The 12,032-nt window shown below is 37.5% G+C and overlaps 14 non-coding genes across 14 annotated transcripts; all 14 read left to right on the top strand.

The window, feature by feature from the left end:
- The first annotated feature begins 770 nt into the window (after positions 1 to 770).
- TRNAT-UGU (transfer RNA threonine (anticodon UGU)) lies at positions 771 to 844 on the top strand. The gene has a single exon. It is a non-coding gene; the product is annotated as a tRNA-Thr (tRNA).
- A 777-nt stretch (positions 845 to 1,621) lies between these two features.
- TRNAT-UGU (transfer RNA threonine (anticodon UGU)) lies at positions 1,622 to 1,695 on the top strand. Its single transcript has one exon. It is a non-coding gene; the product is annotated as a tRNA-Thr (tRNA).
- Positions 1,696 to 2,472: 777 nt separating this feature from the next.
- TRNAT-UGU (transfer RNA threonine (anticodon UGU)) lies at positions 2,473 to 2,546 on the top strand. Its single transcript has one exon. It is a non-coding gene; the product is annotated as a tRNA-Thr (tRNA).
- A 777-nt stretch (positions 2,547 to 3,323) lies between these two features.
- TRNAT-UGU (transfer RNA threonine (anticodon UGU)) lies at positions 3,324 to 3,397 on the top strand. The gene has a single exon. It is a non-coding gene; the product is annotated as a tRNA-Thr (tRNA).
- A 777-nt stretch (positions 3,398 to 4,174) lies between these two features.
- On the top strand, positions 4,175 to 4,248 carry TRNAT-UGU (transfer RNA threonine (anticodon UGU)). The gene has a single exon. It is a non-coding gene; the product is annotated as a tRNA-Thr (tRNA).
- A 777-nt stretch (positions 4,249 to 5,025) lies between these two features.
- Positions 5,026 to 5,099, top strand: TRNAT-UGU (transfer RNA threonine (anticodon UGU)). The gene has a single exon. It is a non-coding gene; the product is annotated as a tRNA-Thr (tRNA).
- Positions 5,100 to 5,876: 777 nt separating this feature from the next.
- TRNAT-UGU (transfer RNA threonine (anticodon UGU)) lies at positions 5,877 to 5,950 on the top strand. The gene has a single exon. It is a non-coding gene; the product is annotated as a tRNA-Thr (tRNA).
- Positions 5,951 to 6,727: 777 nt separating this feature from the next.
- Positions 6,728 to 6,801, top strand: TRNAT-UGU (transfer RNA threonine (anticodon UGU)). The gene has a single exon. It is a non-coding gene; the product is annotated as a tRNA-Thr (tRNA).
- Positions 6,802 to 7,578: 777 nt separating this feature from the next.
- TRNAT-UGU (transfer RNA threonine (anticodon UGU)) lies at positions 7,579 to 7,652 on the top strand. Its single transcript has one exon. It is a non-coding gene; the product is annotated as a tRNA-Thr (tRNA).
- Positions 7,653 to 8,429: 777 nt separating this feature from the next.
- Positions 8,430 to 8,503, top strand: TRNAT-UGU (transfer RNA threonine (anticodon UGU)). Its single transcript has one exon. It is a non-coding gene; the product is annotated as a tRNA-Thr (tRNA).
- Positions 8,504 to 9,280: 777 nt separating this feature from the next.
- Positions 9,281 to 9,354, top strand: TRNAT-UGU (transfer RNA threonine (anticodon UGU)). The gene has a single exon. It is a non-coding gene; the product is annotated as a tRNA-Thr (tRNA).
- A 777-nt stretch (positions 9,355 to 10,131) lies between these two features.
- On the top strand, positions 10,132 to 10,205 carry TRNAT-UGU (transfer RNA threonine (anticodon UGU)). The gene has a single exon. It is a non-coding gene; the product is annotated as a tRNA-Thr (tRNA).
- Positions 10,206 to 10,982: 777 nt separating this feature from the next.
- TRNAT-UGU (transfer RNA threonine (anticodon UGU)) lies at positions 10,983 to 11,056 on the top strand. The gene has a single exon. It is a non-coding gene; the product is annotated as a tRNA-Thr (tRNA).
- Positions 11,057 to 11,833: 777 nt separating this feature from the next.
- On the top strand, positions 11,834 to 11,907 carry TRNAT-UGU (transfer RNA threonine (anticodon UGU)). Its single transcript has one exon. It is a non-coding gene; the product is annotated as a tRNA-Thr (tRNA).
- Positions 11,908 to 12,032: the final 125 nt, after the last annotated feature.

Genomic DNA, 12,032 nt, shown 5'->3' with positions numbered 1-12,032 from the left:
ATAGCCTCAGTACTGAAGATTCTATGTTTAACAAAGTACTTTCCTTGTAAAAATACTATAAAGTCAAACTTGTCTTTCTCATATCCCTTCCTTAGATAGTGCAATGGAGAGATTCTAAATCTGTGTTGTCTAAGTACTCAAAAGGAAGAAGATGTCAGCCAATGTAGGATGGCATCAAGCATGCCAAATGAAAACAGTGGGTTTACTTTTGCCAGACTGAAATGTTAGAAAAGTTTGATAGCAGCCTTCTTGCACAGGAAATGTTAGAAATATTCACTGCTTGGGCTGAAAAAGATAATTTAGAGTTTCAACATTGGAGATGAAGATTACTTCAACAAGTATGGGATTCAAAAACCATGAATGCAGAACACAATGGATTAGTAGCCATACGCCATAACCACTCGGCAGCTCGTCTACAGGAAGAGTCTGTAGCCAGATGATGTGATCTAATGAGGATTTTGACAAGTCTGTGCAATTTCACTAAAAACTGTGTATGAGCTTCTGGCAAAGTGACTCTTATCATATCTATGACAGTGGATTATGTCAAGAGTTGGACAAGCTCAAACTTTATAAGAGATTAACCAAAGTTTAGGGTTTTAATATCAGTAATTCAATAAAGATTGTATTTTTTGTCACTATTGAAGCCCTGAAAATTAGTCCAGTAAAGAAAGAATTTGCATTAGTCGTCTATCTCTAGACATTTAAGGACACTGAAAGACATGAGGTGAGGGCGACTCTACCAGTAGTGCTTTTCTAATCTTACTCAAAGTGGTGCTGTGGCTTAGTTGGTTAAAGCGCCTGTCTTGTAAACAGGAGATCCTGAGTTCGAATCTCAGCAGTGCCTTCTTTTCATAGCCTCAGTACTGAAGTTTCTATGTTTAACAAAGTACTTTCCTTGTAAAAATACTATAAAGTCAAACTTGTCTTTCTCATATCCCTTCCTTAGATAGTGCAATGGAGAGATTCTAAATCTGTGTTGTCTAAGTACTCAAAAGGAAGAAGATGTCAGCCAATGTAGGATGGCATCAAGCATGCCAAATGAAAAAATTGGGTTTACTTTTGCCAGACTGAAATGTTAGAAAAGTTTGATAGCAGCCTTCTTCCACAGGAAATGTTAGAAATATTCACTGCTTGGGCTGAAAAAGATAATTTAGAGTTTCAACATTGGAGATGAAGATTACTTCAACAAGTATGGGATTCAAAAACCATGCATGCAGAGCACAATGGATTAGTAGTCATACGCCATAACCACTTGGCAGCTCGTCTACAGGAAGAGTCTGTAGCCAGATGATGTGATCTAATGAGGATTTTGACAAGTCTGTGCAATTTCACTAAAGATTGTGTATGAGCTTCTGGCAAAGTGGCTCTTATCATATCTACAACAGTGGATTATGTCAAGAGTTGGACAAGCTCAAACTTTATAAGAGATTAACCAAAGTTTAGGGTTTTAATATCAGTAATTCAATAAAGATTGTATTTTTTGTCACTATTGAAGCCCTGAAAATTAGTCCAGTAAAGAAAGAATTTGCATTAGTCGTCTATCTCTAGACATTTAAGGACACTGAAAGACATGAGGTGAGGGCGACTCTACCAGTAGTGCTTTTCTAATTTTACTCAAAGTGGTGCTGTGGCTTAGTTGGTTAAAGCGCCTGTCTTGTAAACAGGAGATCCTGAGTTCGAATCTCAGCAGTGCCTTCTTTTCATAGCCTCAGTACTGAAGATTCTATGTTTAACAAAGTACTTTCCTTGTAAAAATACTATAAAGTCAAACTTGTCTTTCTCATATCCCTTCCTTAGATAGTGCAATGGAGAGATTCTAAATCTGTGTTGTCTAAGTACTCAAAAGGAAGAAGATGTCAGCCAATGTAGGATGGCATCAAGCATGCCAAATGAAAACAGTGGGTTTACTTTTGCCAGACTGAAATGTTAGAAAAGTTTGATAGCAGCCTTCTTGCACAGGAAATGTTAGAAATATTCACTGCTTGGGCTGAAAAAGATAATTTAGAGTTTCAACATTGGAGATGAAGATTACTTCAACAAGTATGGGATTCAAAAACCATGAATGCAGAACACAATGGATTAGTAGCCATACGCCATAACCACTCGGCAGCTCGTCTACAGGAAGAGTCTGTAGCCAGATGATGTGATCTAATGAGGATTTTGACAAGTCTGTGCAATTTCACTAAAAACTGTGTATGAGCTTCTGGCAAAGTGACTCTTATCATATCTATGACAGTGGATTATGTCAAGAGTTGGACAAGCTCAAACTTTATAAGAGATTAACCAAAGTTTAGGGTTTTAATATCAGTAATTCAATAAAGATTGTATTTTTTGTCACTATTGAAGCCCTGAAAATTAGTCCAGTAAAGAAAGAATTTGCATTAGTCGTCTATCTCTAGACATTTAAGGACACTGAAAGACATGAGGTGAGGGCGACTCTACCAGTAGTGCTTTTCTAATCTTACTCAAAGTGGTGCTGTGGCTTAGTTGGTTAAAGCGCCTGTCTTGTAAACAGGAGATCCTGAGTTCGAATCTCAGCAGTGCCTTCTTTTCATAGCCTCAGTACTGAAGTTTCTATGTTTAACAAAGTACTTTCCTTGTAAAAATACTATAAAGTCAAACTTGTCTTTCTCATATCCCTTCCTTAGATAGTGCAATGGAGAGATTCTAAATCTGTGTTGTCTAAGTACTCAAAAGGAAGAAGATGTCAGCCAATGTAGGATGGCATCAAGCATGCCAAATGAAAAAATTGGGTTTACTTTTGCCAGACTGAAATGTTAGAAAAGTTTGATAGCAGCCTTCTTCCACAGGAAATGTTAGAAATATTCACTGCTTGGGCTGAAAAAGATAATTTAGAGTTTCAACATTGGAGATGAAGATTACTTCAACAAGTATGGGATTCAAAAACCATGCATGCAGAGCACAATGGATTAGTAGTCATACGCCATAACCACTCGGCAGCTCGTCCACAGGAAGAGTCTGTAGCCAGATGATGTGATCTAATGAGGATTTTGACAAGTCTGTGCAATTTCACTAAAGATTGTGTATGAGCTTCTGGCAAAGTGGCTCTTATCATATCTACAACAGTGGATTATGTCAAGAGTTGGACAAGCTCAAACTTTATCAGAGATTAACCAAAGTTTAGGGTTTTAATATCAATAATTCAATAAAGATTGTATTTTTTGTCACTATTGAAGCCCTGAAAATTAGTCCAGTAAAGAAAGAATTTGCATTAGTCGTCTATCTCTAGACATTTAAGGACACTGAAAGACATGAGGTGAGGGCGACTCTACCAGTAGTGCTTTTCTAATCTTACACAAAGTGGTGCTGTGGCTTAGTTGGTTAAAGCGCCTGTCTTGTAAACAGGAGATCCTGAGTTCGAATCTCAGCAGTGCCTTCTTTTCATAGCCTCAGTACTGAAGTTTCTATGTTTAACAATGTACTTTCCTTGTAAAAATACTATAAAGTCAAACTTGTCTTTCTCATATCCCTTCCTTAGATAGTGCAATGGAGAGATTCTAAATCTGTGTTGTCTAAGTACTCAAAAGGAAGAAGATGTCAGCCAATGTAGGATGGCATCAAGCATGCCAAATGAAAAAATTGGGTTTACTTTTGCCAGACTGAAATGTTAGAAAAGTTTGATAGCAGCCTTCTTCCACAGGAAATGTTAGAAATATTCACTGCTTGGGCTGAAAAAGATAATTTAGAGTTTCAACATTGGAGATGAAGATTACTTCAACAAGTATGGGATTCAAAAACCATGCATGCAGAGCACAATGGATTAGTAGTCATACGCCATAACCACTCGGCAGCTCGTCCACAGGAAGAGTCTGTAGCCAGATGATGTGATCTAATGAGGATTTTGACAAGTCTGTGCAATTTCACTAAAGATTGTGTATGAGCTTCTGGCAAAGTGGCTCTTATCATATCTACAACAGTGGATTATGTCAAGAGTTGGACAAGCTCAAACTTTATCAGAGATTAACCAAAGTTTAGGGTTTTAATATCAATAATTCAATAAAGATTGTATTTTTTGTCACTATTGAAGCCCTGAAAATTAGTCCAGTAAAGAAAGAATTTGCATTAGTCGTCTATCTCTAGACATTTAAGGACACTGAAAGACATGAGGTGAGGGCGACTCTACCAGTAGTGCTTTTCTAATCTTACACAAAGTGGTGCTGTGGCTTAGTTGGTTAAAGCGCCTGTCTTGTAAACAGGAGATCCTGAGTTCGAATCTCAGCAGTGCCTTCTTTTCATAGCCTCAGTACTGAAGTTTCTATGTTTAACAATGTACTTTCCTTGTAAAAATACTATAAAGTCAAACTTGTCTTTCTCATATCCCTTCCTTAGATAGTGCAATGGAGAGATTCTAAATCTGTGTTGTCTAAGTACTCAAAAGGAAGAAGATGTCAGCCAATGTAGGATGGCATCAAGCATGCCAAATGAAAAAATTGGGTTTACTTTTGCCAGACTGAAATGTTAGAAAAGTTTGATAGCAGCCTTCTTCCACAGGAAATGTTAGAAATATTCACTGCTTGGGCTGAAAAAGATAATTTAGAGTTTCAACATTGGAGATGAAGATTACTTCAACAAGTATGGGATTCAAAAACCATGCATGCAGAGCACAATGGATTAGTAGTCATACGCCATAACCACTCGGCAGCTCGTCCACAGGAAGAGTCTGTAGCCAGATGATGTGATCTAATGAGGATTTTGACAAGTCTGTGCAATTTCACTAAAGATTGTGTATGAGCTTCTGGCAAAGTGGCTCTTATCATATCTACAACAGTGGATTATGTCAAGAGTTGGACAAGCTCAAACTTTATCAGAGATTAACCAAAGTTTAGGGTTTTAATATCAATAATTCAATAAAGATTGTATTTTTTGTCACTATTGAAGCCCTGAAAATTAGTCCAGTAAAGAAAGAATTTGCATTAGTCGTCTATCTCTAGACATTTAAGGACACTGAAAGACATGAGGTGAGGGCGACTCTACCAGTAGTGCTTTTCTAATCTTACACAAAGTGGTGCTGTGGCTTAGTTGGTTAAAGCGCCTGTCTTGTAAACAGGAGATCCTGAGTTCGAATCTCAGCAGTGCCTTCTTTTCATAGCCTCAGTACTGAAGTTTCTATGTTTAACAATGTACTTACCTTGTAAAAATACTATAAAGTCAAACTTGTCTTTCTCATATCCCTTCCTTAGATAGTGCAATGGAGAGATTCTAAATCTGTGTTGTCTAAGTACTCAAAAGGAAGAAGATGTCAGCCAATGTAGGATGGCATCAAGCATGCCAAATGAAAAAATTGGGTTTACTTTTGCCAGACTGAAATGTTAGAAAAGTTTGATAGCAGCCTTCTTCCACAGGAAATGTTAGAAATATTCACTGCTTGGGCTGAAAAAGATAATTTAGAGTTTCAACATTGGAGATGAAGATTACTTCAACAAGTATGGGATTCAAAAACCATGCATGCAGAGCACAATGGATTAGTAGTCATACGCCATAACCACTCGGCAGCTCGTCCACAGGAAGAGTCTGTAGCCAGATGATGTGATCTAATGAGGATTTTGACAAGTCTGTGCAATTTCACTAAAGATTGTGTATGAGCTTCTGGCAAAGTGGCTCTTATCATATCTACAACAGTGGATTATGTCAAGAGTTGGACAAGCTCAAACTTTATCAGAGATTAACCAAAGTTTAGGGTTTTAATATCAATAATTCAATAAAGATTGTATTTTTTGTCACTATTGAAGCCCTGAAAATTAGTCCAGTAAAGAAAGAATTTGCATTAGTCGTCTATCTCTAGACATTTAAGGACACTGAAAGACATGAGGTGAGGGCGACTCTACCAGTAGTGCTTTTCTAATCTTACACAAAGTGGTGCTGTGGCTTAGTTGGTTAAAGCGCCTGTCTTGTAAACAGGAGATCCTGAGTTCGAATCTCAGCAGTGCCTTCTTTTCATAGCCTCAGTACTGAAGTTTCTATGTTTAACAATGTACTTTCCTTGTAAAAATACTATAAAGTCAAACTTGTCTTTCTCATATCCCTTCCTTAGATAGTGCAATGGAGAGATTCTAAATCTGTGTTGTCTAAGTACTCAAAAGGAAGAAGATATCAGCCAATGTAGGATGGCATCAAGCATGCCAAATGAAAACAGTGGGTTTACTTTTGCCAGACTGAAATGTTAGAAAAGTTTGATAGCAGCCTTCTTCCACAGGAAATGTTAGAAATATTCACTGCTTGGGCTGAAAAAGATAATTTAGAGTTTCAACATTGGAGATGAAGATTACTTCAACAAGTATGGGATTCAAAAACCATGCATGCAGAGCACAATGGATTAGTAGTCATACGCCATAACCACTCGGCAGCTCGTCCACAGGAAGAGTCTGTAGCCAGATGATGTGATCTAATGAGGATTTTGACAAGTCTGTGCAATTTCACTAAAAACTGTGTATGAGCTTCTGGCAAAGTGACTCTTATCATATCTATGACAGTGGATTATGTCAAGAGTTGGACAAGCTCAAACTTTATAAGAGATTAACCAAAGTTTAGGGTTTTAATATCAGTAATTCAATAAAGATTGTATTTTTTGTCACTATTGAAGCCCTGAAAATTAGTCCAGTAAAGAAAGAATTTGCATTAGTCGTCTATCTCTAGACATTTAAGGACACTGAAAGACATGAGGTGAGGGCGACTCTACCAGTAGTGCTTTTCTAATCTTACACAAAGTGGTGCTGTGGCTTAGTTGGTTAAAGCGCCTGTCTTGTAAACAGGAGATCCTGAGTTCGAATCTCAGCAGTGCCTTCTTTTCATAGCCTCAGTACTGAAGTTTCTATGTTTAACAAAGTACTTTCCTTGTAAAAATACTATAAAGTCAAACTTGTCTTTCTCATATCCCTTCCTTAGATAGTGCAATGGAGAGATTCTAAATCTGTGTTGTCTAAGTACTCAAAAGGAAGAAGATGTCAGCCAATGTAGGATGGCATCAAGCATGCCAAATGAAAAAATTGGGTTTACTTTTGCCAGACTGAAATGTTAGAAAAGTTTGATAGCAGCCTTCTTCCACAGGAAATGTTAGAAATATTCACTGCTTGGGCTGAAAAAGATAATTTAGAGTTTCAACATTGGAGATGAAGATTACTTCAACAAGTATGGGATTCAAAAACCATGCATGCAGAGCACAATGGATTAGTAGTCATACGCCATAACCACTCGGCAGCTCGTCCACAGGAAGAGTCTGTAGCCAGATGATGTGATCTAATGAGGATTTTGACAAGTCTGTGCAATTTCACTAAAGATTGTGTATGAGCTTCTGGCAAAGTGGCTCTTATCATATCTACAACAGTGGATTATGTCAAGAGTTGGACAAGCTCAAACTTTATCAGAGATTAACCAAAGTTTAGGGTTTTAATATCAATAATTCAATAAAGATTGTATTTTTTGTCACTATTGAAGCCCTGAAAATTAGTCCAGTAAAGAAAGAATTTGCATTAGTCGTCTATCTCTAGACATTTAAGGACACTGAAAGACATGAGGTGAGGGCGACTCTACCAGTAGTGCTTTTCTAATCTTACACAAAGTGGTGCTGTGGCTTAGTTGGTTAAAGCGCCTGTCTTGTAAACAGGAGATCCTGAGTTCGAATCTCAGCAGTGCCTTCTTTTCATAGCCTCAGTACTGAAGTTTCTATGTTTAACAATGTACTTTCCTTGTAAAAATACTATAAAGTCAAACTTGTCTTTCTCATATCCCTTCCTTAGATAGTGCAATGGAGAGATTCTAAATCTGTGTTGTCTAAGTACTCAAAAGGAAGAAGATATCAGCCAATGTAGGATGGCATCAAGCATGCCAAATGAAAACAGTGGGTTTACTTTTGCCAGACTGAAATGTTAGAAAAGTTTGATAGCAGCCTTCTTCCACAGGAAATGTTAGAAATATTCACTGCTTGGGCTGAAAAAGATAATTTAGAGTTTCAACATTGGAGATGAAGATTACTTCAACAAGTATGGGATTCAAAAACCATGCATGCAGAGCACAATGGATTAGTAGTCATACGCCATAACCACTCGGCAGCTCGTCCACAGGAAGAGTCTGTAGCCAGATGATGTGATCTAATGAGGATTTTGACAAGTCTGTGCAATTTCACTAAAAACTGTGTATGAGCTTCTGGCAAAGTGACTCTTATCATATCTATGACAGTGGATTATGTCAAGAGTTGGACAAGCTCAAACTTTATAAGAGATTAACCAAAGTTTAGGGTTTTAATATCAGTAATTCAATAAAGATTGTATTTTTTGTCACTATTGAAGCCCTGAAAATTAGTCCAGTAAAGAAAGAATTTGCATTAGTCGTCTATCTCTAGACATTTAAGGACACTGAAAGACATGAGGTGAGGGCGACTCTACCAGTAGTGCTTTTCTAATCTTACACAAAGTGGTGCTGTGGCTTAGTTGGTTAAAGCGCCTGTCTTGTAAACAGGAGATCCTGAGTTCGAATCTCAGCAGTGCCTTCTTTTCATAGCCTCAGTACTGAAGTTTCTATGTTTAACAAAGTACTTTCCTTGTAAAAATACTATAAAGTCAAACTTGTCTTTCTCATATCCCTTCCTTAGATAGTGCAATGGAGAGATTCTAAATCTGTGTTGTCTAAGTACTCAAAAGGAAGAAGATGTCAGCCAATGTAGGATGGCATCAAGCATGCCAAATGAAAAAATTGGGTTTACTTTTGCCAGACTGAAATGTTAGAAAAGTTTGATAGCAGCCTTCTTCCACAGGAAATGTTAGAAATATTCACTGCTTGGGCTGAAAAAGATAATTTAGAGTTTCAACATTGGAGATGAAGATTACTTCAACAAGTATGGGATTCAAAAACCATGCATGCAGAGCACAATGGATTAGTAGTCATACGCCATAACCACTCGGCAGCTCGTCCACAGGAAGAGTCTGTAGCCAGATGATGTGATCTAATGAGGATTTTGACAAGTCTGTGCAATTTCACTAAAGATTGTGTATGAGCTTCTGGCAAAGTGGCTCTTATCATATCTACAACAGTGGATTATGTCAAGAGTTGGACAAGCTCAAACTTTATCAGAGATTAACCAAAGTTTAGGGTTTTAATATCAATAATTCAATAAAGATTGTATTTTTTGTCACTATTGAAGCCCTGAAAATTAGTCCAGTAAAGAAAGAATTTGCATTAGTCGTCTATCTCTAGACATTTAAGGACACTGAAAGACATGAGGTGAGGGCGACTCTACCAGTAGTGCTTTTCTAATCTTACACAAAGTGGTGCTGTGGCTTAGTTGGTTAAAGCGCCTGTCTTGTAAACAGGAGATCCTGAGTTCGAATCTCAGCAGTGCCTTCTTTTCATAGCCTCAGTACTGAAGTTTCTATGTTTAACAATGTACTTTCCTTGTAAAAATACTATAAAGTCAAACTTGTCTTTCTCATATCCCTTCCTTAGATAGTGCAATGGAGAGATTCTAAATCTGTGTTGTCTAAGTACTCAAAAGGAAGAAGATGTCAGCCAATGTAGGATGGCATCAAGCATGCCAAATGAAAAAATTGGGTTTACTTTTGCCAGACTGAAATGTTAGAAAAGTTTGATAGCAGCCTTCTTCCACAGGAAATGTTAGAAATATTCACTGCTTGGGCTGAAAAAGATAATTTAGAGTTTCAACATTGGAGATGAAGATTACTTCAACAAGTATGGGATTCAAAAACCATGCATGCAGAGCACAATGGATTAGTAGTCATACGCCATAACCACTCGGCAGCTCGTCCACAGGAAGAGTCTGTAGCCAGATGATGTGATCTAATGAGGATTTTGACAAGTCTGTGCAATTTCACTAAAGATTGTGTATGAGCTTCTGGCAAAGTGGCTCTTATCATATCTACAACAGTGGATTATGTCAAGAGTTGGACAAGCTCAAACTTTATCAGAGATTAACCAAAGTTTAGGGTTTTAATATCAATAATTCAATAAAGATTGTATTTTTTGTCACTATTGAAGCCCTGAAAATTAGTCCAGTAAAGAAAGAATTTGCATTAGTCGTCTATCTCTAGACATTTAAGGACACTGAAAGACATGAGGTGAGGGCGACTCTACCAGTAGTGCTTTTCTAATCTTACTCAAAGTGGTGCTGTGGCTTAGTTGGTTAAAGCGCCTGTCTTGTAAACAGGAGATCCTGAGTTCGAATCTCAGCAGTGCCTTCTTTTCATAGCCTCAGTACTGAAGTTTCTATGTTTAACAAAGTACTTTCCTTGTAAAAATACTATAAAGTCAAACTTGTCTTTCTCATATCCCTTCCTTAGATAGTGCAATGGAGAGATTCTAAATCTGTGTTGTCTAAGTACTCAAAAGGAAGAAGATGTCAGCCAATGTAGGATGGCATCAAGCATGCCAAATGAAAACAGTGGGTTTACTTTTGCCAGACTGAAATGTTAGAAAAGTTTGATAGCAGCCTTCTTGAACAGGAAATGCTGGAAATATTCACTGCTTGGGCTGAAAAAGATAATTTAGAGTTTCAACATTGGAGATGAAGATTACTTCAACAAGTATGGGATTCAAAAACCATGCATGCAGAGCACAATGGATTAGTAGTCATACGCCATAACCACTCGGCAGCTCGTCCACAGGAAGAGTCTGTAGCCAGATGATGTGATCTAATGAGGATTTTGACAAGTCTGTGCAATTTCACTAAAGATTGTGTATGAGCTTCTGGCAAAGTGGCTCTTATCATATCTACAACAGTGGATTATGTCAAGAGTTGGACAAGCTCAAACTTTATCAGAGATTAACCAAAGTTTAGGGTTTTAATATCAATAATTCAATAAAGATTGTATTTTTTGTCACTATTGAAGCCCTGAAAATTAGTCCAGTAAAGAAAGAATTTGCATTAGTCGTCTATCTCTAGACATTTAAGGACACTGAAAGACATGAGGTGAGGGCGACTCTACCAGTAGTGCTTTTCTAATCTTACTCAAAGTGGTGCTGTGGCTTAGTTGGTTAAAGCGCCTGTCTTGTAAACAGGAGATCCTGAGTTCGAATCTCAGCAGTGCCTTCTTTTCATAGCCTCAGTACTGAAGTTTCTATGTTTAACAAAGTACTTTCCTTGTAAAAATACTATAAAGTCAAACTTGTCTTTCTCATATCCCTTCCTTAGATAGTGCAATGGAGAGATTCTAAATCTGTGTTGTCTAAGTACTCAAAAGGAAGAAGATGTCAGCCAATGTAGGATGGCATCAAGCATGCCAAATGAAAAAATTGGGTTTACTTTTGCCAGACTGAAATGTTAGAAAAGTTTGATAGCAGCCTTCTTCCACAGGAAATGTTAGAAATATTCACTGCTTGGGCTGAAAAAGATAATTTAGAGTTTCAACATTGGAGATGAAGATTACTTCAACAAGTATGGGATTCAAAAACCATGCATGCAGAGCACAATGGATTAGTAGTCATACGCCATAACCACTCGGCAGCTCGTCCACAGGAAGAGTCTGTAGCCAGATGATGTGATCTAATGAGGATTTTGACAAGTCTGTGCAATTTCACTAAAGATTGTGTATGAGCTTCTGGCAAAGTGGCTCTTATCATATCTACAACAGTGGATTATGTCAAGAGTTGGACAAGCTCAAACTTTATCAGAGATTAACCAAAGTTTAGGGTTTTAATATCAATAATTCAATAAAGATTGTATTTTTTGTCACTATTGAAGCCCTGAAAATTAGTCCAGTAAAGAAAGAATTTGCATTAGTCGTCTATCTCTAGACATTTAAGGACACTGAAAGACATGAGGTGAGGGCGACTCTACCAGTAGTGCTTTTCTAATCTTACACAAAGTGGTGCTGTGGCTTAGTTGGTTAAAGCGCCTGTCTTGTAAACAGGAGATCCTGAGTTCGAATCTCAGCAGTGCCTTCTTTTCATAGCCTCAGTACTGAAGTTTCTATGTTTAACAATGTACTTTCCTTGTAAAAATACTATAAAGTCAAACTTGTCTTTCTCATATCCCTTCCTTAGATAGTGCAATGGAGAGATTCTAA

This window comes from Anomaloglossus baeobatrachus, chromosome 7 (genome assembly GCF_048569485.1).
Source record: "Anomaloglossus baeobatrachus isolate aAnoBae1 chromosome 7, aAnoBae1.hap1, whole genome shotgun sequence".
NCBI classification, from domain to species: domain Eukaryota; kingdom Metazoa; phylum Chordata; class Amphibia; order Anura; family Aromobatidae; genus Anomaloglossus; species Anomaloglossus baeobatrachus.
Note: the sequence above shows the minus strand (reverse complement) of the source record. Positions and strands in the feature narration are given on the sequence as shown.